This window comes from Triturus cristatus, chromosome 6 (assembly GCF_964204655.1).
Source record: "Triturus cristatus chromosome 6, aTriCri1.1, whole genome shotgun sequence".
NCBI lineage: Eukaryota > Metazoa > Chordata > Amphibia > Caudata > Salamandridae > Triturus > Triturus cristatus.
Window position 1 is genome coordinate 648,007,797 of NC_140589.1, and position 24,421 is coordinate 648,032,217.

The following is a 24,421-nucleotide window of genomic DNA, read 5'->3' on the forward strand; positions in this document are numbered from 1 at the left end:
ATGTGTTCATCCATCCACGCAATCAGTCTCAATCATGCACTCTTTCATCTTGAATGCATTCATGCTGTTATACCGTTTCTGCAAATTTAGTAGGACTGCAGATTAGGTCAACGCAACTTCATAATATAGGGACTGAGTCTTCTAATATCATTAGTAATTGTTGGTCTAGCTAGCTCACAGTACTGAATCTAAATTCCTAAACCTCTAGAGTTATAGATGTTGCTGGCAACCTCAAACATGACAATTCTTATTCCCCAAGGAATTCATGGAAACAGATCTAACCCATTTCTTTGTCACTTTTGCAAGCCCATGTTTCACAAAGAGAAGTGACAATAATAAATGTTCGAATATTTATTGAAATTATCTAATCCTTGAAATAAAATATGAACTGAAATTATCAAATAGATGAGACACATCATTGTTCTAAGCATTATTAGAACGGTGAAAAATACAAATAATTCAACCATGTTGATTATTCCTTATAAAACGTATGTCTATCATTAATACTCCTGTACTAATAGGGGGCACTGTGGGATTACCCTTCTGCCAGACCCAGTTTAAATGATCTAGCCTCATGCCTTGATGTAACGTCTCAGGGAGCCGAACTCAGTGCACTAACAAATACACTCAGTCTCAGTGTGCAAGCCTACTGTGCCTGCACAGATATTTTCCCTGTTAGAATGTATGTCAGGGCCTGCAGAGCTGCATTTTATTCACAGCTCTCTGAAGCATCCATGACAACTCTGATATGAAGTGCCTCCCACCTGATTTCAAAATAGATGCTGTTTAAATCCTAAAACACCAGCTTATCTCTTTCTGCAAGAGATGCAGAAAAACATCTTTGCTTAAAAGAGTCCTCTCCTATGAGCACAAAGTAAAGCAAGGACATCACATTCTAGTATGTGTCCTTGAAACTAACAGTGCAGACTACAGAACAATAATGTCTATATGGATGCTAAGTTAAAGTAGAAAACTAAAATGAAGACTAAATATAATCCTTATAACAATGCATCCTTTCTTATTTTCATTGATGTATTCTTGCATTTACCCTCTCAGCCTATTCACAACAACATACACACACACAATGATCAAACAATAAACAGGGACATTCACTTACAAATAAACGCAAGTGCAGGGAAGATTTATTCAAAGAAGGCTACTGTCTCCCTACCAAACATCCATAGACCTAGGTGACAAGATCAATATGTTAATGTTAACATATGTTAACATGGGACTTATATAGCGCAACGGCTACTCCAAAGGAGTGTCCCGGCGCTTTGTACTCCAGACCTAAAGAGAGAACTGGAAAAACATAACAATAAAAAGACAGGAGCCTAAAAGAGGAAGCGGACTAACCAGAGAATAGCCAAGTTTTCAAGTCCTTCCTGAAGGCAAGCAAGTTCGACGTAGTCCGCAAGGACACCGGTAGAGAATTCCATAGCTGGGGGGCAAGGAATCTAAAGGACCGGCCGCCAAGGCGAGCCCTTTTGATACGTGGTACCCGAGCCAGAGCTAATGTTTCCGACCTAAGGGATCGTGGAGGTCGGTAGAATTCCAGCCTCTTCTGGAGATATTTTGCACCATTACCATGCAGGGCCTTATGGGCTAGGGTCATGGCCTTGAACAGTATCCTCTTCCGTACAGGAAGCCAATGGAGGGATAGAAGAAGATTAGAGGCACTAGTGCGACGATGCAGACCAAAGATCGCTCGAGCAGCAGCATTCTGGGTCACCTGCAAACGCTGAAGGAGATAATCTGGCAGACCCAGATATAGCACATTTGCGTAGTCCAATCTGGATCCTATAAGTGCCTGGACAGTTATCCTCCGATGTTCCTCAGATAGAAGGGGAAGGAACTTACGCAACATTCTGAGGATCCCGAAACATGTTCCCGTCAGAGTAGAAACCTGGGATTTTAGCAAAAGCTCATTGTCAATTTTTACTCCCAGGTTCTTAGCCCACTTAGAAGACTGACTTGGAGGGAACATGTCAGCAGGCCACCATCCATGCCAATCTGGTTCTGATGGGCATCCGAAGAATAGTATTTCGGATTTGTCCGAGTTGCACTTGAGGCTGCAAAGTTGGAACCAATTAAAAACAGCCCCAAGGCACTCACGGATCTTTTCTCCATCGAACTCTTCGCTCTTACGGCAGGTGAACAGAAGCTGGGTGTCGTCAGCATAAGAGACGATCCGGGCCCCATATGATACCGCCAATGTCGCCAGAGGGGTCATAAGGATGTTAAATAGAGTGGGGCTCAATACAGAGCCCTGAGGCACTCCGACTCCCAATGGCGGCATTTCGGCAGATCCAGGTGGGACCCAGACCGTCTGCCGGCGGTTGGCTAGAAAGGAGCGAAACCAGTTGAGCACCGTCCCCCCCAGACCGATGTCATGTAGTCTAGTGAGGAGATCCTCATGAGGGACGGTGTCAAACGCCGCCGACAGGTCTAGCATAACTAACATCACCCTGCCTCCGGTATCCAGCACCTCCTTCACGATCTCAGAAACTTCCAGGAGCACCGTCTCGGTGCTCAGGTTGGAGCGGAAGCCCGATTGGGATTCATGAAGTAACTCGTTTGACTCCAGGAAGTTAGAGAGCACGCTATGAACGTGTTTCTCCAGGATCTTGGTAAGTGCTGGGAGGAGCGAGATTGGCCTATATTGGAGGGCACTTCTGGATCAAGATTCGGCTTTTTAATAAGAGGGAGGACCATGGCCTGTTTCCAGGACTGGGGCAGAAATCCCTGACTCAGGGAAAGATTAAGAATGGGATTAGCCATGGGGTTAACGGTATCTGCCATTCTCGCTAGAAATTTAGCTGGACAGGGGTCTAGCGGTGAGCCCGATTTGAGGTTCCTCATCAGAGCTAAGGATGCGGCAGCCGAAAGGGGCGGGAAGTGTAGCAGAGCTGGACCAGGAGACGACAAAGGAGTTATCTCAGTCGGCAGAGTTGACGGGTCAACTAAAGGTCTCGGAGGAAAGGAATCCTGAATTTGCCTGATTTTGGCGGTAAAAAAATTAGCAATGGTGTTGGCCCAGGTCTCCACCGGAGCGTCCTGCTCTGAGATTGACCGCAGGCTAGTAAATTCTCGTACAATTGAAAAAATCTCCTTACAGGAGTTTGCCGCATCTTCAATCCTTTTGGCAAAATAGCGTTTCTTGCCCTGAAATATTAAATCATGATATGATTTCATCATGGTTTTATAAAGTTGTTTAGCCTCCGGTTCATACTGGGCTCTCCAAGCCCGCTCAGCGACTTTGCATTGCCTACGATGATAGGCCAATTCCTCCGTGAACCAAGGGGCCGAGACCCGTTGGGCGGCAGACCTGGGTGTCTGTAACGGGGCGAGCTCATTTAATCTAGCAAGAAGCCAGGATTGCAGGCTCTCCAGGTCTTTCTCCAGGTCACCCGTATGTGGCATGGGATGATTCACCTGAGCCTGCGCTAGCAGATCCGGAGTCACCCGATGGAGTGCCCTATAGCTGCTACCCTACTGTCTCGTAGCACTGGCCGTAGAGGTCGTAATAGATGGTATTTCGAACTGAACAAGACAATGATCAGACCATAAAACTGGCAGAAGTGTTACAGCCATAATAGGTGAGGTGGAAAAAAATATATGGATGAGGTAGCTTGATCCACACAATGTGGAATGCTCCATCATTGTCCACCTCATCTCACCCTGGTAAAAATGTACTTCCAGGGGGGACTCAACCTTAGCACTGCTAAGGGAGTTCTTAAGATATCCTAATCTTCTGGAGAAAACAGGCACCCAATTATTCTACAAATACCTTAAGGTATACCACAAGGATTTCCTTTAATAGGTGGTACATCAGTTATGATTAAAAACACTATAATGTGTAGTCATCGGATGCTTTCCATGTACATTGTCTATGGAAGTGTGTCCCTACAGGAGTCGCCACCCCACTGCAGACCAAGGAGCTTAATAATATCCCGATTAGGGTAAGGCACCGGAGAACTCTTAAGTAATTTCATGCAGAATTCCTGAGTTTCATGTCACTATGATTGCATGTTGTATATCTGTGTTTGTAATGCCACCTCATCCACGTGGGTGCAGGGATTCAAATGTTTGCTTATACACAGATGGCTATAAATGGAGTAAGATGATGTTCAGAATCCTAATTATTTTGTTTCTACACTCTGGGGGTCGATTCCGATCCTGTAAAAAGGCCCTACGAATCGTCATACAAAAGACGATGTGGAAAAAATACGTTCGATTCTGATCCGGAACAGCTTGTATGCGACGTCCGGACGTATTCAGGCAGCGGTTTCCGGCCCAGCAAGTACGATTCGTCCCTATGTCACTCCGTACGGCCCTTTTTTTACGGGAGTCAAACACAGCCGGAAAAGCAGAGTTCAACGCGAACCGCTATGCAACGGAGCCCCGATACGCGACGTACACGCCATGAACCCCATCGTACGTGTCATCCTGGTCCTCTTGGCCTACGACCTGGTGCACCGCACCCGACACACACGCCGCCACAGAAGGTGAGAACAACACCCAGGGGCCGGGGGGGGTGAGGGGCAGGAAACATACCCCATACACAAACCCAAACTTATAATATGTAGGCCATACATTACCACCAGGCTCTGGTCACTTGGGGGGGCTTGTCCAGCAACACCTGCGTACCGCAACAATGGAAGTGGACGTGTACGGTGCATACCACACGTACCCATTTGGCACCATGACAACTCAGGAACGAACCGTACCCACGCATGAATGCATGGGTACGGTGCGTACCACACGTACCCATACGGCACCATTACAACTCAGGTACGGACCGTACCCACGCATGAATGCGTGGGTATGGTGCGTACCACACATACCCCTACGGCACCATTACAACAGTGGTACGGACCGTACCCACGCATGAATGCGTGGGTACAGTGCGTACCACATGTACCCCTACGGCACCATTACAACTCAGGTATGGACTGTACCCACGCATGAATGCGTGGGTATGGTGCATACCACACGCACCCCTACGGCACCATTACAACTCAGGTACGGACGGTACCCACGCATGAATGCGTGGGTACAGTGCATACCACATGTACCCCTATGGCATCATTACAACAGTGGTATGGACCGTACCCACGCATGAATGCGTGGGTACGGTGCATACCACACGTACCCCTACGGCACCATTACAACAGTGGTATGGACCGTACCCACGCATGAATGCGTGGTTACGGTGCGTACCACATGTACCCCTACGGCACCATGACAACTCAGGTACGGACCGTACCCACGCATGAATGCGTGGGTACGGTGCGTACCACACGTACCCTTACGGCATCAGTACATTTGGGTTACGAGGCGTACACATGCCATGAATGTGGGCTTAGAGGACTGGCCCAGCATGTTAACATCATATTGGTGTGTGTGTAGGTCCAGGCCAGCAGTGTACAGCTCCAAGGGGGTGCGTGGGTGTGTGCATATGACTCCCAGCAGTGGACAGACATATGAGGGGTGCGTGCATATCACTACCAGCGGTGTCCAGACATATGGGGGTGGGTGCATATGACTCCCAGCAGTGGACAGACATATGGGGGTGGGTGCATATCACTACCAGCGGTGTCCAGACATATGGGGGTGGGTGCATATGACTCCCAGCAGTGTCCAGACATATGGGGTGGGTGCGTGTGACTCCCAGCAGTGGACAGAGATATGCGGGGTGGGTGCATATGACTCCCATCAGTGTCCAGACTTGTGAGGGGTGGGTGCATATCACTACCAGGAGTGTCCAGACATATGGGGGTGGGTGCATATCACTACCAGCAGTGGACAGGCATATGAGGGGTGGGTGCATATTACTACCAGCAGTGGATAGACATATGGGGGTGGGTGCATATGACTCCCAGCAGTGGACAGACATAAGGGGGTGGGTGCATATCACTACCAGCAGTGTCCAGACATATGAGGGGTGGGTGCATATCACTACCACCAGTTGACAGACATATGAGGGGTGGGTGCATATCACTACCAGCAGTGGACAGGCATATGGGGGTGGGTGCATATGCCTCCCAGCAGTGGACAGAGATATGAGGGGTGGGTGCATACGACTCCCAGCAGTGTCCAGACATGTGAGGGGTGGGTGCATATCACTAACAGCAGTGTCCAGACATATGGGGGTGGGTGCATATCACTACCAGCAGTGGACAGACATATGAGGGGTGGGTGCATATTACTACCAGCAGTGGATAGACATATGGGGGTGGGTGCATATGACTCCCAGCAGTGGACAGACATATGGGGGTGGGTGCATATCACTACCAGCGGTGTCCAGACATATGGGGTGGGTGCATATGACTCCCAGCAGTGTCCAGACATATGGGGTGGGTGCGTGTGACTCCCAGCAGTGGACAGAGATATGAGGGGTGGGTGCATATGACTCCCATCAGTGTCCAGACATGTGGGGGTGGGTGCATATCACTACCAGCAGTGTCCAGACATATGGGAGTGGGTGCATATGACTCCCAGCAGTGTCCAGACATATGGGGGTGGGTGCATATCACTACCAGCAGTGTCCAGACATATGGGGGTGGTGCATATGACTCCCAGCAGTGGACGGAGATATGATGGGTGGGTGCATATCACTACCAGCAGTGTCCAGACATATGAGGGTGGGTGCATATGACTCCCAGCAGTGTCCAGACATGTGAGGGGTGGGTGCATATCACTACCAGCAGTGGACAGACATATGAGGGGTGAGTGCATATCACTACCAGCAGTGGATAGACATATGGGGGTGGGTGCATATGACTCCCAGCAGTGGACAGACATATGGGGGTGGGTGCATATCACTACCAGCAGTGTCCAGACATATATGGGGTGGGTGCATATGACTCCCAGCAGTGTCCAGACATATGGGGGTGGGTGCATATGACTCCCAGCAGTGGACAGAGATATGAGGGGTGGGTGCATATGACTCCCATCAGTGTCCAGACATTTGGGGGTGGGTGCATATCACTACCAGCAGTGTCCAGACATATGGGGGTGGGTGCATATGACTCCCAGCAGTGTCCAGACATATGGGGGTGGGTGCATATCACTACCAGCAGTGTCCAGACATATGTGGGTAGGTGCATATGACTCCCAGCAGTGGACAGAGATATGAGGGGTGGGTGCATATCACTACCAGCAGTGTCCAGACATATGAGGGGTGGGTGCATATCACTACCAGCAGTGGACAGACATATGAGGGGTGGGTGCATATCACTACCAGCAGTGGATAGACATATGGGGGTGGGTGCATATGACTCCCAGCAGTGGGCAGACATATGGGGGTGGGTGCATATCACTACCAGCAGTGTCCAGGCATATGGGGGTGGGTGCATATGACTCCCAGCAGTGTCCAGACATATGGGGGTGGGTGCATATGACTCCCAGCAGTGGACAGAGATATGAGGGGTGGGTGCATATGACTCCCAGCAGTGTCCAGACATATGGAGGTGGGTGCATATCACTATCAGCAGTGTCCAGACATATGGGGATGGGTGCATATGACTCCCAGCAGTGGACAGAGATATGAGGGGTGCGTGCATATCACTCCCAGCAGTGTCCAGATATATGAGGGGTGGGTGCATATGACTCCCAGCAGTGTCCAGACATATGAGGGGTGGGTGCATATCACTACCAGCAGTGTTCAGACATATGGGGGTGTGTGCACATGACTCCCAGCAGTGGACAGACATAAGGGGGTGGGTGCATATCACTACCAGCAGTGTCCAGACATATGAGGGCTGGGTGCATATCACTACCACCAGTTGACAGACATATGAGGGGTGGGTGCATATCACTACCAGCAGTGGACAGGCATATGGGGGTGGGTGCATATGCCTCCCAGCAGTGGACAGAGATATGAGGGGTGGGTGCATACGACTCCCAGCAGTGTCCAGACATGTGAGGGGTGGGTGCATATCACTACCAGCAGTGTCCAGACATATGGGGGTGGGTGCATATCACTACCAGCAGTGGACAGACATATGAGGGGTGGGTGCATATTACTACCAGCAGTGGATAGACATATGGGGGTGGGTGCATATGACTCCCAGCAGTGGACAGACATATGGGGGTGGGTGCATATCACTACCAGCAGTGTCCAGACATATGGGGGTGGGTGCATATGACTCCCAGCAGTGTCCAGACATATGGGGGTGGGTGCATATGACTCCCAGCAGTGGACAGAGATATGAGGGGTGGGTGCATATGACTCCCATCAGTGTCCAGACATTTGGGGGTGGGTGCATATCACTACCAGCAGTGTCCAGACATATGGGGGTGGGTGCATATGACTCCCAGCAGTGTCCAGACATATGGGGGTGGGTGCATATCACTACCAGCAGTGCCCAGACATATGTGGGTGGGTGCATATGACTCCCAGCAGTGGACAGAGATATGAGGGGTGGGTGCATATCACTACCAGCAGTGTCCAGCCATATGAGGGGTGGGTGCATATCACTACCAGCAGTGGACAGACATATGAGGGGTGGGTGCATATCACTACTAGCAGTGGATAGACATATGGGGGTGGGTGCATATGACTCCCAGCAGTGGACAGACATATGGGGGTGGGTGCATATCACTACCAGCAGTGCCCAGACATATGGGGGTGGGTGCATATGACTCCCAGCAGTGTCCAGACATATGGGGATGGGTGCATATGACTCCCAGCAGTGGACAGAGATATGAGAGGTGGGTGCATATCACTCCCAGCAGTGTCCAGATATATGAGGGGTGGGTGCATATGACTCCCAGCAGTGTCCAGACATATGAGGGGTGGGTGCCTATCACTACCAGCAGTGTCCAGACATATGGGGGTGTGTGCATATGACTCCCAGCAGTGGACAGACATATGGGGGTGGGTGCATATCACTACCAGCAGTGTCCAGACATATGAGGGGTGGGTGCATATCACTACCACCAGTTGACAGACATATGAGAGGTGGGTGCATATCACTACCAGCAGTGGACAGGCATATGGGGGTGGGTGCATATGCCTCCCAGCAGTGGACAGAGATATGAGGGGTGGGTGCATACGACTCCCAGCAGTGTCCAGACATGTGAGGGGTGGGTGCATATCACTACCAGCAGTGTCCAGACATATGGGGGTGGGTGCATATCACTACCAGCAGTGGACAGACATATGAGGGGTGGGAGCAGAGGACTCCCAGCAGTGGACAGCCATATGGGGGTGGGTGCATATCACTACCAGCAGTGGACAGAGATATGAGGGGTGGGTGCATATCACTACCAGCAGTGTCCAGACATATGGGGGTGGGTGCATATCACTACGAGCAGTGGACAGACATATGAGGGGTGGGTGCATATGACTCCCAGCAGTGGACAGAGATATGAGGGGTGGGTGCATATCACTACCAGCAGTGTCCAGACATATGGGGGTGGGTGCATATCACTACCAGCAGTGGACAGACATATGAGGGGTGGGTGCATATGACTCCCAGCAGTGGACAGAGATATGAAGGGTGGGCGCATATCACTACCAGCAATGTCCAGACATATGGGGGTGGGTGCATATCACTACCAGCAGTGGACAGACATATCAGGGGTGGGTGTATATGATTCCCAGCAGTGGACAGAGATATGAGGGGTGGGTGCATATCACTACCAGCAGTGTCCAGACATATGGGGGTGGGTGCATATCACTACCAGCAGTGGACAGACATATGAGGGGTGGGTGCAGAGGACTCCCAGCAATGTCACACTCCGAGGAGGATGGATGTCTTTCACACACTGCATGACACACCACATGTGGGTGTGAGGACATATAACACATGCATACCCACCCATGGCGGATGCAGCACAATGCACACCCTGATTTCATGCCAACACACTGTATAGTCATGTAACTGCATACAAAACTAAGATAGCCAAAGGGAACACACACTGTCACGCACATCCCAGGACTGATAGGAATGTCCAGGTGCTGGTCCAGCCACCAAGATGTTGTCTCTCATGGAAGGAATAGGGTTCAATGCCACTAGATACAATGCCCACAATTGTGAGTCAGGTGCCCAAATACCCTGCATAACACGTACCATTTGTGTGTTAGGCCGTGATTACACACATGCTGAAAAGGGACAATTTTTCCCTGATGCCATCCCTACATACCCAAAACACAAGTACAGTGACTAGCTAGGATGGCACAGACGATTCAGCAGGAGACATCAGTGAGCAGGCATGGCCATTGTTGAAGGGATCCGTCACCAACAAAGGAAATGTGGACACAGGTCAGTACAACAACTGTGCAACTGTTTGCAAGGACGATGCCAGGTGCCACAGAGGAAGTAACACTCCTTGGGACAATGTCTCCAAAGGAAATGAACACACACTACTAATGATTATTTGCACAGACATTGTGATGGCACACAGATTCCATGGTCCACCTCATGACCATCATACAAAAACATATCTCAGAACCCTAACACATTACCAGAACACCAACGTCATGAGCCTCATCACCAACATCAAGTCCCTGAAATGCAATAGTGTTGAAAGTAGAAGAAAAGGCTTTATTCAGCACAGAAAAATAATAAATTAATGAGACTATGTACAAAGGCCAATGGCCAGTCCAGTTCTCGAGTCCAAGGGTGGACGTAGGGGACCGCGTCCACCCCTACCTTGCCTGCACAAACGAACCTCAAGGTTTGTCGACCGGGTGGGGGCATCATCTGTGGCAGGACCAGGCACCGCAGGGACAGGAGGGGGTTGGGTAGGTGTGGTGGGTGCAGGGGTGGACGTCTCTACCACAGGGGGTGGGGCAGTGCCAAAGGTGGAGGTGAACATGGCGCTGCACACTTCTGCTAGGGCCTCCATCCTAACCCCTGCACCTGAAGATACCCCAGGGCCAACGGAGGGTGTGGTGGCCGAGGGATGGGGTGCAGCACTCTTTGGGGAGGGGGTGGACATGGGGGGGACTCAGCTCCCCTGCCCAGGGACTTCCTCGCACGCTTGTGGGGTGGTGTCACAGTGGGGCTCAGTGCCAGACCAGCCATGTAGCTGTCCTTGGGTGATAGTTTGGCAGGGTGGCTAAGGGGAGTGGTTTTGGGGGAACTGGGTTGTGAGGACTGCGGACTATGAGTGTGGCTGCGTGTCTGTCGTCTTCCCCCAGACCCTGTGGGTGTGCCTACATCCCCTTGAGTGTGCGTGCCAGGATGTGTTCGCTGTGCCTTACTTGTGGGTGTGCTGGATGTGTCTGTTGGGGTGCATGCCCGTGACTAGCTGGGTGTGCGTTGGGCAGGAATGGGAGAGGGTAGTGTGGATGAGTCCGGGGTAGGGGGGGGACGGAGCGCTGCAGGGCAGTAACTGCTGCCGTCAGTGAAGAGTCCATGGACCGCAGAATCCTGCGTTGGTCAGTCATCGTTGCTGACATGCCCTCCTGAACGACACCACCTGTGTGAGCAGTCTAGTGTGGTCATGGAGGACATTCAGCATAGATGCCTGCCCAACCTGCAACTGCCGCAGTATGTCCACAGACTCTTCACTGAGGGCAGCAGGGGTGACAGGGGCAGGGGGTGCGGTGCCTGGCACGAAGGAGACACGGTGGGACGCTGCACGGACAGGAGGGACGGGAGCAACTGGGAGGGCGGAGATGGAAATGGAGGAGGCGGGGACAGATGTGGGGATGCTGCCAGTTGGTGTTGCAGCCTCCGCCTCCTCAGGGAGTTCAGCCTCGGACCCGTCAGCGTCGTAGCTGCTCTCGCCTCCAGACAGGTCCTCCAACTGACTCCCCTCGCCCTCCGTGCCACTGGCTCCTGCTGACTCCACAGCACTTGCGGCACTGTCGCTGGGTCCCTCCTCCAGGTCCATGCAGGTGTCTCCCTCGTTTTTGGTTGATGATACTGTGGGCAAGGAGAAGAAACCAAAATGCATCAGTCAACTGTATACATCTGACACATAGCACAAAACAATTGGTCACAGTGCATATCCGGCAATGCATCATGAGTAACAGCTACATTACTCCACACATATATATGCCCTGTACTGCCCAGTTGGTAGACCTACTATGCCACTTGGACACCATGAAAAAAAGAACACACCAGGCCACAACTTGAATGAGAAATACACTGAGAAGCTAGTGTCTGTGAACCGGTGATCACAGCAATACAATGAAGTCATGCCACCTCTTGTTTACCCTGAAAGAAAAAGTAGTGGTGCACCCAAGGTAAACTAACACACCTTAATACTCAAGGTGTCACCACACTCAGAGACCTGTAAGTACTTTGGAACAAAAAAATGTGATTACCTTGGGACTCACAATACTTTACACAATCGACATGTTTTGAATGTGGAAATTCGCCATCTCGTGAAAAGAACACTCATATGCCTGGATGAAATATGTCGCACAAGGCAGTGCACACAAAAGTACATTTACCCTGTCATTGAAGAAGCTGACACCTTTTCTAAGAAGCCACAGTTAGAAATAAATGGTGTTGCAGAAAGTACATATACATATGCCCACGGAGGTCTTGATGTCTTGACACTCGTTAGTTCGTATCACCAACAACAAAGGAGTCTCACAAAATCCAGACCACAGTGGGAACATGTATATGGAGAATCTGCAACACCAATTAATTCTAACAGTGACTTCTTTGAAAAGGTTCCAGTGTGTTCAATGAAAGTGGAAATGCCGTTTGGTGTGCACTTCCTTGGGAGATATCTTTCATGCAGGCACATCATGGTTCTTAACACAAATCATCAAATTACCACATTTAAAAAAACATGAAGAACTGTTGACAAGTGCTGTGAGTGCCAAAGTACAATTTTTTTAGAGTAACAACTTGAATTATGTCATTTGTCACATGGCTATCCGTCACCTGATTACACAGTTGGCTACACATATGACCTACTGCCTGTCATCTGGAGTGGCACACATGTCCACACCCAGGACAATGCATAAGCTAATGGGCCTGCAATTGGTTTGAAAAAAAACCTAGCTGTACTTTGGGGACACCCTCATGGCAAGCCAGGATGTACACACAGATGTCAGCACACAAAGTCAAAACTGTGTTGCATCTGAACCACACACAGGTGCCAAAAATGTATGAGCACAATACATGTTTGTAAAAAACTGACACAGGCTGAAAAGCACAAACATTAAGCACTGGCCACCATCCCAGGGGCACTGCACATTGATTTTCTGTACAGCCAATTCTCACACACAAGTCAGACCTGGCAATGAAAAATCAGGGTTGCACATGTATGCCCCTCCCGCACACCCCCCCATACCTGAGTCAATGTGACTGATACAGATCAAGAAGTGACACCTCTTATTCAGGGTTACAATAACTGTGCTTGAAAACTTGCTTCATTAACACAACATTACCTTGTGGGGCTGGCAACAAATATTTGTGACAAACAACCATCAACAGATTGTTGTGAATAGCCGCACCGGCACTGCCCAGTGAGAGTATGCACAAGCAAAATGGTGTATCCCGGTCCAGTGGACACATGTAGCATACATTTGAAAATTACAAACTAGGCCAGGTAACAATGCCACAGAGGCAGACCTGTGCTGAACCCACAGTGAATGTGCACAGTGTTGGATAACACACATGATTAGGAGGCCAGGGTGTCTCAGGGGACTGTAGTGGGCACACTGCTCCGTGGTCCTGGAATGAGCTGACTGTACCATGTTCAACCATCATGGCACCATGCATATCTCCCACTCATGCACATCATGTCTGAGGCCACAACATTGGTCATGCATGCTGCAATGGGGTTCCGTTGAAAGCTCACACTCCTATGTTGAGAATCATCATCAGTGACAACAAATATGGACCCCCAACATAGTGAACAGGTCATGGCACAGGCAAGGTACCAACGCAACTCACAGACCACCTTCCAACATGATGCAGAAAGCTATGTGCACTTAGATTCACTGGCACCCTAGATGACCATGTGCAAATGTGATTACACACAGACCAGGGGACACATGTCAAGGAGGGGAGGGGATGAAAAAGAGCCCCAGGTGACAAAGGGGAACAGAAACTGCACTGCACATATCAACTCTGGGAGTGTATTCATGCGAAAGAGCACTTTCAAAAGCAGGCGACACATAACACGACCAAAAGCCATGTACCTACCCCCTCCTTGCTGCAGTCTCCCCTGTAACTGCCTATCGAGGTCAGGGAAGACCACCGCCAGGACACGTCTCATGTGGGGGGTCAGGCATCGGCGGCCGCCGTGGGGGCGAGGACTGTTGAGCCCCAGCTGGACCCGTGCGATCCTCCGGGTCCAGCACCGGATCTTCTGCCACCTCTTGCGCACCTGGGGCAGATGCCGACTACGCTCCCCCGCAGATCTCACGGCCCTGACGACGTTGTTCCAGATCACCCCCTTCTCGTTGGCATTTACCTGTCAGGATGACAAAGTGACACTGCATCAATACACCTGCTCCATGTCCCAGAAACACACATTAGGACATCTTTGAAATGTTGAACAGGGCATAGGATGCTGACATGAATTGCCTCATTCACAACCAGAAATAGCCCTGTGTGCAAGCGCCAATGCACTACATGGCATTGAAAGTCAACAGGTGGCATGAGGGGTGCAATACACTCGCGGATCATGCCACACACTGTGCAGCACAGGCAACAGCAGGCTGATGGCCAGCACATGCCAAGCAGTCACATGTCCCACTCCACTGATGCACCCTCAGCAGACTAGACAGACACACCCAAGCACAGATCACTCGCCTGTCATTGACAACAGCGGATACAACCCTCACTCTGCACATGTGCCATTTGCCAGTGGGGAGTCACAGGTGTTGTGCTAGCTCTCCAAGTCAGCCACAAAGCATGGCTTACTTGTCACATCAGATGGGTAGATCTGTTGCCTCCACCATGCAGCTGTGGTACAACACTTCACATAGACACTCACCCACATGACAAGGAACATTCACACACATCAATGTCCATGAGGCCGTACACATCATTTGGACACTCTCACCACAGGTCCACTCAACTCATACACTTGTGTGGGTACAGTCACCTGTCACACTAGGGGAACCACTGAATCACCTCAGGACAACAGGAAAAAAATCCACCAAGGATTTGCCAGGCTGAATGTGTCATGCACTATGCAGTGAAAGTCACTGTAAGCACTATGCAAGTGAGGAGTGCACACAGGAACTACATCATGCTCTGCATGTGAGCCATAAGCATGACCCCCCCCCCCCGGGACACACTCTAAACAACATTGCATGTGTGTCCCACCTGGACACTATATTGACTGTCACACAACAGGTGCATAGGCAAAGGTAGTGGAGTCAGCACTCACCTGCTCCGCTGGTCTCTCATACAGGCTGGTGTACTGTGAGAGGAGGACGTCCAGCAAGGCCTCATTCTCCTCCAGGGTGAATGGCTGGGCCCTCTCCACAGCATGTGACATGGCCAGAGGAAGCAGAGACAGCAGCAGTGTAGTCGACTCTTGAGTTGTGCAGGCAAGTGCCCTCTCATGGGTTCTGGCTGCCTTATATCTGTATTGCTGAAGGGCATTCATTTAGAGGAGTACATAGTGATTGGTCTGAATCATTCGCATCATACGTTTACTCCAATCCCTTTAAACATACACCAGTGTCAGCATTTGCATCGTTCAAAATTTGAGCATCATGTCAAGTCAACAACCACTTTGCAACATTGTATTTTGTGGCCAACTGTCTTTTCCAGGACACCTGATGGACAAATTTCAACTGAAAACTCGGTATCCATGACAACCAGCATGCATTTATGGCCTAACACTTGTCCATTATGTGTCCCTTATGTAATTTTTAAATCCACACACAGGTACTGTGCGTTTCACACGTACCCCTACAGCACCTGTTGTACAGTAGGTTTGACACGTATGTGTACGCACTAGTAGTACACGTACTAGTGCGTACCCGTAAGGGGATCGCACCAGTAGTACACGTATGTGTATGCACTAGTAGTACACGTACTAGTGCGTACCTGTAAGGGGATCGCACTAGTAGTACACATACGTGTACTACTAGTGCGATCCCCTTACGGGTATGCAATAGTACACTAGTAGTAGACGTACTAGTGCGTACCCGTAAGGGGATCGCAATAGTACTACACGTACCTGTACGCACTAGTAGTGCACGTACATGTACTACTACTGCGTACCCGTAAGGGGATCGCACTAGTAGTACACGTACGTGTACTACTATTGTGATCCCCTTATGGGTACACACTAGTACGTGTACTACTAGTGCGTACAGGTATGTGTACTACTATTGCGATCCCCTTATGGGTACGCACTAGTACATCTACTACTAGTGCGTACCCATAATGGGATCGCACTAGTAGTACACATATATGTACTACTAGTGCGTACCCATAAGGGGATCACAATAGTCGTACACGTACGTGTACTACTAGTGCGTACACGTACGGGTACACATTTCACACGCTTACAATGGTAATACAGGCCTACACATGCCAGGAATGGAGGGCTACGAGTCGCACAAGGATGTCCATCAAGTACTTGTCATTGCATACTTTCATGTGCAGGCCCTAGGTGTGTTAGCCAGTGATATTGCCCAGGTCATCTCATCTAGTTGCACAATTGATGTGTGAGGACCTGTGGACACATCACCTTGACACTTGCCACATGTGTGTCTGTAGTCCAACTGTGTCATGCACAGCAGCAGTGGGATGGCACAGTCATCAACACCCACATCTGTCTCCTGATGCCGGGGACAGGGACACTCTATCAACTGACCTGTCACGATCAGCGTGCCACTTTGGGACTATGTCAGGTGTGTGTCATGTGTTCCCATGAGCTTGATGTCAGTGTCCCGTCAACTGCATCTGCTGTTGGTGCATCCAACAGGGGTCTGTGTGGAGATGGGCATGGAACACATCTACGCACACCATGCCACATGTGGATTCACACGGCTGTAGTGTCTGTGTGCATCGGACATCATATTTTCCCAGTCATACATGTCTGCGTTGTCTCAATGGCTGTGTCTTTGTGTTGTCACGTGTACCCGTTCATCGCACTGTGTTTGATATGTACATTTAACATTCCATGTGACCTGTGCGTGTGCTTTTCAGTCAGCTGACTGGATGAGATGACATCCTTCCAATGCAGCTATGTGGTTGTGTGTCACTCCGGTGATATCTGTGGCTCTTCACTCAGACTGGCCCCCAAATCATTTCAGGGCATGTCATGTTGACTTGACAATCAACAAGTGTATCTGGCTTTTTGTAGGAGTGCCAGCAAGCTGACATATGTGTCCTGTATGTAGTGCATACACCCGACTCCATAGTTACCTGATGTGTATTAGCAGTGTAGCATGTGCTATGTACATTGACATTGATATTGGCAGACTCTCAATCTTCATTCTTACAAACAATGTCTTGCAGTGCACTGCCTGTCTCAAGACCAATGCCAGACTTGGGTGCCATGAGGGAACGTACCTGCATCCAATGTTACAGATTCACTCAACAGTTGATTGAGGACTTGACCGACAGGCTGGCACCACACCTCCAGCCGCGACACAGGTATCCTACTGCGCTGACCCCAAAGATGAAGGTGATGGCAGCCCTACATTTTTTTGCCACAGGTACGTTTCAATTCACCATAGCTGATGTTGGTGGCATGTCACAGACAATGTTCAGCTGTGTCCTGCGTGATGTTTTAGCAGCCATGTTGGAGCACCTTGATGAATTCATCACATTTCCTACTCCTGGGGAGTTGACAGATGTCAAGGGTGATGTCTATGCCCTGGGAGGGATGCCCCATGTCATTGGGTCCATTGATGGTACACATGTGGTTTTGGTACCACCACAGGCACAGGAACAAGTCTATCGCAATAGAAAACATTACCACTCGATAAATGCCCTTGTGGTGTGTCTTGCTAACATGCTGATTTCCCATGTCTGTGCACATTTTCCAGGATCAGCACACAATGCCTACATCATGAGGCGTAGCAGGGTGCCACAAATGATGATGCGGCTGCACAACGAACGAGCATGTCTTGTTGGTGGGTATACTCTGTTTGTCCTGCCTGTTGCGGTATCTTTGGCTCTTACGGCACCTCCTGACCCACTTTTTTACATGATGTTTTCATGTAGGGGACTCTGGATATCCCAACATGCCATGGCTAATGACACCTCTCCGCAACCCAAGAACAGCTGCAGAGCACAGGTACAACAATGCACACGGGCAGACCAGGCGAGTGATTGAGAATTTGAGAGGACGTTTGGCCTCCTTAAGAGCCGATTCCAGTGCCTGGATAAGTCCCTCCCTTATGCCCCGGAGAAGGTCTGCTGAATCTTCCTCGTGTGCTGCATGCTGCACAACATGTCAGTTGAGAAGGCAGTGCCACTCATCCTGGATCCGGATGAGCAGGAACATCCACCCGTGGAGGATCAAGGGCTTGCTCACGAGGCTAGTGATGAGGAGGAGGAGGAGGATGATATCCGGAGTCAGCTCATATGCAACTTCTTCTCATAATGGTGAGTCACTGGGTATGAGTGTGCAAGCTTGTAGCATAGAGGAGCATGTGTTGCAATGTGTGTGTCCAGCTGACTGAATGCAAAGTGACTTGGATGTGTGTCCTGATGTGTCACTCGAGTGATGATGTCATGCCACACAGTTTTGCGGAGAGACTTTCTTTGCAATTTACATGTGTCAAACATAGTTCATGTTTGGTAAATGTCCATGTGAAAGGTGATAATTGTTTTAGGTGACTTCTTGTGTGTCTGTCATTCCCAGGTATTTTGCGCCTGTTGTCTGCTCGTGTCATCGTTGTCCTCCTGCTATTCCTCATGAGGATTGCAACGTGTGCTGAATCAGCGTTCCATGCACGGACATGTGGAAAGGTCAGTCTTGGTAAGGTTTGCAGCAAGGATTTTTTGTGGTGGTACGGATTTGGAATGTGTGGGGGCTGCTTCTGTGCATGTTGTGGTACCATGCATACATGTCTTCTCACCATGGAGCATATAACATGTAGCATCACTCCCATGAGATGATAGTCACCCTTCTTGACAGTCATCTGTAGTGGAGTATGGCGTCTGATGAAGGTATCAATGTGTGTAAACCTTGCCTCTGAAACATTGCAGATGCTACGGGTGGACATAGTGGGGGACATCACAACAACAGGCTCCATGGGGAATTGCAGCCTCTCCGTGTGCAGCAGGATATGTTTGGCTCATCCCCTTGACTTGTGTGCCAGTTCATTGGGATTTACATCATCCGTGTTGTGAAGGGTGTGTCCAGCGTATGTCCCACATGTTCTATCAACTGATCTGTGAGTCTGTTAATATGGATGCATGTCCCTTTGTGTGTGTATGTGGAATAAAGGTGTTCTGCACAATCCAAAGTGCCTCATCTCTGTCACTGCAGCTCTCTTGACAGTTTGCATGCGTCCTCTATGGCATAATTGTCAAAGATTGAGCATCTGTGTGTATGTGTACTTTGGCAACATGCATGCAGTGCTTTATGGTTAATGATCTCTATTGTGCATGAAGTACCTGGTTGGGTATGTATTTGTACAGGTTGCTCCCCACAACGGGACGTGAACGCCTGCTGATGGTGTGTCTCCTTTGCGCATCTCCGCATTTTGTTGCCTGATCCAGTGGCTGTAATTTATGGTGATTGTTCATACATTTTCTCGTAGTGACCCATGAGTAACCTGACACTCCTTACTTTACATACACCTGTTGCACTGTGCCTTTCAGACCTTGTCTTTGTGTGCTACTTTTTGCCTAATTTCTAACCCCTTCCGCCTGCTGCTGCCTCACTTGCGGCACAGCCCCACCGAGTGCCCTGATTCTGCAACCCCCACACCTCCAAAATGCTCTGCCCTTCCCCCTCCACCCATTCTAAATGTAGGCAGCAGCTTTTCTGTGCCCCTGTAGCCCCAGCGCCGTGCCAAAGGCAGGAACGTCTGCGCCTGCAACATGCACAGTGCACGACCCTCTTGTCTTTGCATGACCCACGTCACACAACAGGCTCATGGTGCAGCCACTCTCCAAGCAATTTCATCGTGACAATCACCCTCCTGCTATCAGGCAACCCCTAACCACACACACGACACCTTCGTATGCTGAGTGTGCTACTCCAACTGCCTACACAGCACTGCCCAACCTACAAGACCCTGTCAGAACAACCAGGTAATGTGCCTCCTACTCCACACCCGCTCTGTCCACCATCATGCCATTGGAGTCTGTTACCTCCTCAACACAACAGCCCCACACATCACCTTCATGACAGTAACCTGGACAAAAGCATCCTCAGCACATGATGTCCTCATTGCCATCTCAGACGGATACAAGATCACCCGCAGGGACGGCAACACCAATCCCGGGGGATGAATTGCAATTTATTCACAAGTACACCCTCAGAGTCACAAATCCGGGTTTTCAGCAACTCCATGGCAACCCTCAGTGTAACACTCCTCTACAGATCTGCAGGCCTACATCCACTATTCCGCTAAGCCATCAACACGTACATCTGCACGCACGCCCTCACCTCCACAGGCTACATGTGGCTGGGGGCCAGTCACTTCTTGCTGGAGGGGAACCACCCCACCATCCATCATTGGTCCATCAACATTTGAATCCACGTCTCTGACAAGCAACACACTGCCCCACACCCCGCTACCGATCCCCCAAAGATGCTTGATGTAAGTCACCACAGACAAGCTGTGTGGGACACTCAAAACAACACCCCCACCACACCCTGCAACCTCACGCACTGAATCAGCAACTGATCCAACAATCTTGCCACATTGACGGACTTTCCTGTGAAGCACAATGACAGTTAAGGCACCTGGGACAAGGCAGACCTACTGGACTCCTACAGACTTAGCCAGACTCTTGTGCAAACCTTGCAACACAAAGAGCCATCATTTGCCTTACTGCCCTGGTAAACACCACACACAGCCATCACCATATCATCAGCAAGGACAAGTGGAGATCCTTCAGATAGTGCTGAGACACCCAAACACACGACATCAAGGAGCTCATCAGCATTGTGAGTGAACTGACAGCAGATCTCCATCCAAGACACCCCACCCTTGCAAGGCAGATCACATCCCTTGCAACTTTGTACCACTGCAAGCTCATGGGCATACACGAAAGCCTTGGCACCCAGAGGCAGACAGCACTATTATCCGCAGGACAAACCCCCATCAGGTTATGGACTCCCATCATCAGCAATGACACAACCTGGCTCATGTGCAACATACACTCTGGCTCTCCATCAGGCCCCTTCCCACACAACATCTAAACCACATCATTCCCCATCCTTGAAGCCCACGTCCAGCGCATCCTGACTGTCTCCTTTGAGCTTGCCACATTCCATAGGTGCAGGAGGCATGCAGAGACACAGGCCCTTCTTAAACAACGGACGGAAGTACCGCAGGATCACCTGGCACATCACCCTGCTTCCCTACCCAGCAAATGACATCAGGAAGACACTCAACAAGCAAATGACAATTTTCCTCCAAGCAACCATCTCCAGGCAACCGGCACCAGACCATCTTCCACAGTAATCACACCACTGCAACCGTCAGTATTGCCACCACCAACGACAACTTTGCCATGCTCAACAATGGTGAGGCCACCACCCTTGACCTCTCAATGGCATTCTACACCATGTGCTACCACACTGTCAGCTCACACATCTCCAACACTGGTATCCAGAGGAGGGCCCAGGGTTAAATAAGAAAGTCGCTCACCAGCAAGGCCCAGGGAGTCTGCCTCCACCCTGCAACATGTAGTACACTGGGGTCATCTGGCCCATGCCACAGGGCTCTTCTCTCAGCGTGATGATCTTCAATGTCTCCATGACCCCCCTCTCCACCATCACATGCTCACACAACCTCATCAACATCTCGTATGCCATTGACACCCAGCTGCTCCTCAAACTCACCATAGACCCAGCCAACGCCAGATCCAAACTTCAAGAATGCATGAGATCCGTTGAGGAGTGGCTGAACATCAGCCACCTGAGGCTGGACTTGGACAGGACAGAGCTCATCATCTGAGGATTGTCCCCTTACAGCTGGGTCAACTCCTTGTGTCCCACTGGTCTGTGCACCGCACCAGCACCCAGTGGCCACGCATGCAAGCTCGTTTTCATCATGGACCCATCGCTCACAATTACCATGCAACTCACCACCATCTGTACCTCATGCTGCAACACCTTCCACATGCTGCAAATGACCCACAGATGGATCCACTCCAAGGCAAGACAGACCGTCCCCCTGGGCCACAACACCAGCCGGCTCAACTACAGCAGCCGCCTCTACAGAGAACAACAGCAAAACTGCAGGAGAAGTTGTCCACATCCAGGGTGCATCCGCACACCTCATCTGCAACATCCTCTGCCTCAGGCACATCACCGTCCACCTGAGATAGGTACAATGGCTCACTGTGTGCTGCAGGATCACCTTCAGACTCCTCAACCACACTCAGGAGGCAGTCCACAACCCCAGACCCAACACCAACCTTGGATGTCTGTCATCCAACACCCCGTTGGCCCAACTCCATGCAGCCCACCTTGCCCTGGCCACCATTCACCACATCCACATAAAAACTGCATGCAGGAGATAGTTCTCCCACCTCACCAAACAGACCTGGGACTCCCTCCCCGGGCACATCAACATGACCCATGACCTCTACACCTTCATGATACTCTTCTAAATTGGTCTGTCTGAGCAGTATTGCAAGCAACCCCTCAGCAGCTTGAGGCATTCACGAGTGAGTATTGGGCTCCATGTCTGTATTTTGTGAAACATTGTGACCCATGTGTGTCCTCGACCAGACGGAGATCCAAGTGTATGGATGGCTGGAGTTTGTTCCACACTCAGGCATACTTCGACACATCCCCACACGTATGTTGTCTACTCATGCTAAATGACTGCAACATAAAATTTCATGTCTTCATTTTTTATTTATAGCTCTGGGGCGTGATTTGTGCACAGAAAAAGATGCTATGCAGGGACCATAGAATCCAAAGTTCACAGGGGGAGATGGGATCCTTGGCATTTGAAGTCATCAGAGTCCAGACCACAGTGTTTGGCATCATTGGTCAGACTGTGACCAGCAAGTCCATGTGGCAGATGATGTCAGTCAATGAGGTGATGCTGTCGCACATGAAGGCCAGGTGCCAGGCCAGGTGACCTGGGAGATGTGGATGGGCCGCTGCCTCTCATGGTCTTTTCCGTGGACGACCCACCTTCCTCGTGGGACCCTCAGATGCAGGCCTTGACGATGCTTGGGATGCTCCGTCAGACGAATCCTCCTCCTCCTCCTCCTCCCTCCCTGTGGCTGGTGGTGGTCTGCGCCTGGTGGCACAGGGAGGGTTGCCCATGTTGTCTGCGATCCGACTGAGTGAATGGCTTATGTCCCTTTGCACCGCCAGGAGCTCAGCCAGTCTTGCCTCCATCCGTCCTTGGTGTTCTTGATGACTGGCGTGTTGCTCGGCCTGCTGGTTCTTAATCTCTGTGAGGGTCACCACTACCTGGCTGAACTCCCTGGTGTCACGCCGGTATGCCTCCATGATGTTGTGGATGTGTGACATACCGGTCCCTTCAGCTGGCTGGTCAGGTTCTCGCCTCCACCGTCCTCCACTCCCACCACCCCTGCCCACACGAGCCTGGCCTGCCGTTGTGGGCACATCGGGTCTACGGGACCCCTGAGGGATGGCAGTGGCGGTGTTGTATGCCTCCTCCTGGGTGCCCGCCGCACCTTGTTCCTCCTGGTCAGACTGGCTCAGTTGTTCATTGCGGGCAGGGCTCCTCGGTGTCTCTCTGGGATGTGGCAGGAATGGGGGTGGTGGTTGGCACAGATGTTCCTGAACCAGGTTCTGCAGAGGCTTGAACACCCGAGGGTCCAGGTCGGACGGGGTCATCCGCGGAGTGTTGAGAGGCGTCGCTGCCGGTGGGATCAGGTTCCTCCCGAGCCTGTGACTGTGATTCTTCCCCCCCATTGTTGGAGGGATATTCATCACGTTGCCCTGTGTGTGAGAGACAGACAATGTTAATGCTGTTTTATGCAACATGCATGTTTCATACACATTGAAGTTGGCACTGTTCCTCCAGGTTGTTGTATGTACCTAGCATTCTCCTCAATGTTCACTTGTGGATGGGTATGTTGCGGGGGACAGATTGATATGTTCTCCTGAGTCTTTGACATGTCGATTTGTGGCTTGGATGCTTCTTCGGCTATGTATTGGTCTTGTTGTGTTGCATGTCCATTGTGACAGTGGGTAAATCCATTGCCTGTCCTGGTGGTGTCTGCTTGTGTAAGGGGTGTGTGTGACAGGGTCTGCTGGTGGGTGTAGTGTGATTTGGCCCTGGGGCTCCCAGGTGATGTAGCTGTCCCCCCATGGAGCATGCTGCCATGACAGTGAGTGTGAG